Genomic DNA, 4,925 nt, shown 5'->3' with positions numbered 1-4,925 from the left:
TGAAACAAATAATACATTATATGTCAATTAAAAAAAAAAAAGAAATTGTGTCAGTCATCAACAATCTCCCAACAAGCCAAAGTCCAGGGCCTGACAACTTCCCAGGGAAATTCTACCAGAAATTTAAAGAAGAATTAATAGCTATTCTTCTCAAACTGTTCCAAAAAAGTAGAAAAAGAAGGAACACTTCCCAACTTACACTTTTTTTTTCAGACACATTTACTCAGTGTCATGATCAGACTATTATATTTAGCAATCAACAGCATGGGTAGAAATTAAAAAAAAAACAACTACATTAAAGCCCTTTGTTGGAATGTTTTACACTTTCCACAGAACAGAAACAACCTGTTATACAATTAGTCACAGATTCAGTCCTTGAGTTTTTTGCCCATACACATGAGTACTGTCTAAAACATGTCTTCTCTATAGCAGCTAGGCCCTGCCACCGCTGTGCTTGGCTGAGTTCACAAATCTGTTGTAACCTGTGGCTTTCCTGTCACTTCTCTGGCTCTCTTCTCCTGCTAAGCTTTTTTTCCCCGGCAGTATTTAAAATGTTCTGCCACTAACATAGCCACTGCTGCTGCTGGAACTGCCATAACTGCCTTGGTTTTGTAGTTTGGCAAAGTATTGGCCTCCACCAAAGTAGCTTCCACCATTACTAAACCCATTAAAGCCATCTCCACTGTCACCATATCTGCCACCACCTTGACTGCCACCAACACCACCTTACCCACTGAACTTCCCTCCATGACCAAAGTTGCCATTCCTACCAAAACCACCTCCACAACCACCAGCAAACTTTCCAATATCACTTTGGCCTCTTTGGCTGGATAAAGCACTAGCCATTTCTTGCTTAGATAAGGCTGTCTTTACTTCATAGTTGTGGCCATTCACAGTATGGTATTTTTGAATGACAATGTTGTCTACAGTTGTCTACAATGTTGTCATTAAATGTTACAAAAGCAAAACCTCTGTTTTTGCCACTGCCTCAGTCATTCATGATCTCAATCACTTCAATTTTCCCATACTGTTCAAAATAATTTCTTAGAGATGATGTTCTCCAGTGTCTTCTTTAATGCCACCAACAAAAATCTTGTTCACAGTTAAGTGGGCACCAAGTCTTTAAAATCTTCTCTTGAGACAGCCCTCTCTGGTTCCACAACTCTTCCATCTACCTTGTGTTGCATTGCATTCATGGTTGCATCCACCTCCTCCAAAGGGGTGTACATGGCAAACCCAAAGTCTCTGGAGTGCTTGGTGGTTGGATCTCTCATTACCACACAGTCCGTAAGTGTTCCCCATTGCTCAAAATGGCTCCTCAGACTCTCATCGGTTGTTTCAAAGCTCAAACCTCTGATAAAGAGCTTCTGCAGCTGTTCAGGCTCTTTGGGAGACTCTGACTTAGGCATGACAGTGGTGGGAGGGGAGATTTTAATATGCTTACTCAGCAGAGTCCATGGGCAGAAAGGAGTAATCTAACAAATCTATCTCTTCCCAACTCATTCTATGGGGCCACCATGCCCTTATTTTCAAAACCGGACAAAGACCCCACTAAAATGGAGAGTTAAAAGCTAATATTCCTGATGAACATGGATACAAAAATTCTCAACAAGACACTGGCATATCAAATGCAATGGCACATTAAAAGAATTATTCACCACAATCAAGTGGGATTTATTCCTGGGCTGGAGGCCTTGTTCAATATTCACAAATCAATCAGTGTGATACACTACATTAATAAAAGAAAGGATGAGAACCACACAATCTTCTCAAAAGATGCAGAAAGCATTTTTTAAAAAGATTTTATTTATTTATTTGACAGAGAGAGAGAGAGAGAGAGAGAGAGAGATCACAAGCTGGCAGAGAGGCAGGCGGGGGGTGGGGAGAAGCAGGCTCCTTGCTGAGCAAAGAGACTGATGTGGGGCTCGATTCCAGGACCCTGAGATCATAACCTGACCTGAAGGCAGAGGCTCAACCCACTGAGCCACCCAGGTGTCTCGATGCAGAAAGTATTTAATGCCATTTTATTACTTGTTTTCTTGTTGTTTCTGGAGATTTTCTCTGTTCCTTTCTAGTCTGTGTCACTTTTGGTCTTTCTTTCACACTCAAAGAGTCCCCTTTCATATTTCTTGTAGGACTGGTTTAGTGTTCATGAACTCCTTTAGGTTTTTTTTTTTTAAATGTCTGGGAAACTATCTCTCCCATTTTGAATGATAACCTTTGTTGATTTATTCTTAGAAAACATATTATAAGCCCTAAGGAGTGAGTGTGGAAGCAGCTGAAATGTCAGCAGCATTCCTGGTCTCAGGGTGTTGAATGCAATAACCCAGTAGGAGCAGGATCCCACAACCCCCGGGACAGGGCAAAAGGGAAAAGCTATGAAAGAATGTAATTCTTAGTCTCCCCTTCTTGCACCCAGCGATTGCTAGCCCAAACCTCCTGCTCCTCCCTTATTCCATGACTGACTCCCTGTGTGTCTACATGTAGGGGAAAATGCAAGCCTGCTTCAAGATATTTGCCGTCCCCTTGTACTCTTTTCCTACACTTGGAGGCATCTGTCTTTGCATTTCTGATAAAAACAAAACCAGAATAAAAGCTATGTGCAGAGTTCAGCTGCTGCTGCTCTCCCTTATAGAGGCAGCCCTGCGCCGCCCCTCAGACTGGTGTCTGAGAATTTTATTTCAGTGCATGACATTTGGCACACAAACAGGGAAGTTTTCAGGGCTCGATAGAGTCCTCATCCACAGTATGGGGTGACATTTGGATCCTAAGGGTGTTACTTTTTCAGGGCTCAATGGAGTCCTGAGCCACAATGTGCAGTGACATTTGGTACCTAAGGGTGGAACTTCTTTAGGACCCGACAGAGTCCTCATCTGCATGTCACTCCTTAAGCCTGAGAAAAGGAAAGAGCGTCCACTCATCCAGGTAGGAACTATAGGCACTTGATTCCTGTGATGGAGTGACCATTGAACTCTTTTTTTCTTTCTTTCAGGTGTGCAGTATTTATTTTTGATTTCTCTCTGATCTATTCTTCTGTCTGTTATAAACCTATTAGTCATGGGAACATCTTTAAGTAAGCAACAAGTTGCTTATAAAAAGCAGTTACATATGTTGATAAATTCTATAGGATGCAACGTAATAAAAATTTAACATAATTTTTGTCTCTAATATATCAACACTGCCCATGGTAGCCACCTGAAGGCTATTTTTTGGTTGAGGACATGGGCTTGGGCATGGACATGGTTGCGGCATGGGCAAAAGGCTATAAAATGCATTGGGTCCTGTTAAAATTTCTCATTTGCATACATGGAATCTTTACCAGATTGCTATCCACTCTTTGAAGAAAAAAACAGCTTGAACTAGTTGGTAGGATTTTATTCCTCCCTTTCAAATCTGCCGCCACTGTCCCCATCCTGGCAACAGCCCCTAAGACCCAAAGGAGGCTCCAATATTATCCCCTAATAAATTGCCTCCTCCTTTGCACTCTCTAATAGCAAAAAATAAAGAGAGAGTCAAGAGAGAGTACCTCCTTTTCCATAAAAAGAAAGAAAATGTTATAGGAAGCTCAAAAACAAAAAGGCTTTATTGACGCATTTCCTGTCCTTTAAGCCCAGGAACAAGCTCCACAGCATAATCATTTTGTCATTCTAGGCCTTCAAAAAGCTCCATAGGAATGTCCATATGATTGGAACTTCTCTCTTTTTCAGTTCCCAAGGACTCTCCCTTGGGATGCCCTTTAACTCACTAAAAACAATCTGAATTGCAAAATTTTAAAAAGACCTGATTTCCTTTAACACTGCATGGCCTCAATGAAATCTATAAATTAAATCTCTTCTGCAAAAAATAAGGCTCTACATCAGAACCCAGACGTAAGGGTATCTTGCAAAATGTGTTTTGCCCAAATATGTTTGGCTAGTAAACTCTCTCCTATTAGACGATAATTATCTAAATAGGCTTCCTCCAAATAAACCCAGGTTGCTGGAGGAAACACAGGCCCCTCTAGCAAAGGGGACACTGATTCTTTCTCTCTGTCTCACTGTTCCTCCTAATAAATGTGGGGGCTTCTCCCTCATTTCCTGGGTTAATGACTATAGTTGGAACCCAATATATCTGGTTAGTCTACCTCAGGACAGAAAGTTTACTAAATATTCCCAAACAGCTGCCAAAACTCCCTTTGTTTCAGGTAAGTTCCCTCTCTTTTCTGGCCTGACATGGACTGCCTACTTCCATTTTGATGGAAAAACAAACAAAAATCGACATCTGCTCATCTAGCAGAGCTGACAGGCTTTAAACTGGGAAACTTTTTCTTTGCCTTCTGGCAACACTCTGCCTCTTCTGCCTCTCCTCCTCCTGTTTCTGCACTACCTTGGTGCAGCCTCCATACATGGCTCACTTCAGATTTCCCCATCAGTGTCTCCAGTAAAAATTGACAATGGGAGGTAAAAAAAAAAATTCAGGTCAAACATTTGGTATTTAAACTAACTTAGGTTTGTTGGTTTAATAAAATAAACAGATCTTGGGGCACCTGGGTAGCTCAATTTTAAAGCATCTGCCTTTGGCTCAGGTTATGTTCCCAGCATCCTGGGGTCAAGTCCCACCTTGAGGTCCATGTTCAGTGAGGAGCTTGCTTCTCCCTCTCAAGATCCCTCTGCTTGTGTTCCCTCTCTCTCTATTTCTTTGTGTCAAGTAAATAAATAAAGTCTTTTTAAAAATCTTTAAAGGAATAACATGGAGGGCATTAGGAGAAGGAAGGGGAAAATGAAGGGGAAGAAATTGGAGTGGGAGATAAACCATGAAAGACTATGAACTCCAGGAAACAACCTGAGGGTTTTAGAAGGGAGGAGTGTTAGGGGATGGGTTAGCCTGGTCATGGATATTAAAGAGGGCATGTATTATGTGACACACTGGTTTTCATACACAAACAG

The 4,925-nt window shown here is 41.5% G+C and overlaps 1 pseudogene; it reads right to left on the bottom strand.

Moving 5' to 3' along the window:
• Positions 1-546: 546 nt before the first annotated feature.
• On the bottom strand, positions 547-1,409 carry LOC116582866 (annotated as a pseudogene).
• Between the last annotated feature and the right edge of the window lie 3,516 nt (positions 1,410-4,925).

The sequence above is a fragment of the Mustela erminea genome, chromosome X (assembly GCF_009829155.1).
Source record: "Mustela erminea isolate mMusErm1 chromosome X, mMusErm1.Pri, whole genome shotgun sequence".
Classification (NCBI taxonomy): Eukaryota; Metazoa; Chordata; class Mammalia; order Carnivora; family Mustelidae; genus Mustela; species Mustela erminea.
The sequence above is the reverse complement of the archived record's forward strand: the minus strand, read 5'-3'. Positions and strand labels throughout refer to the sequence as shown.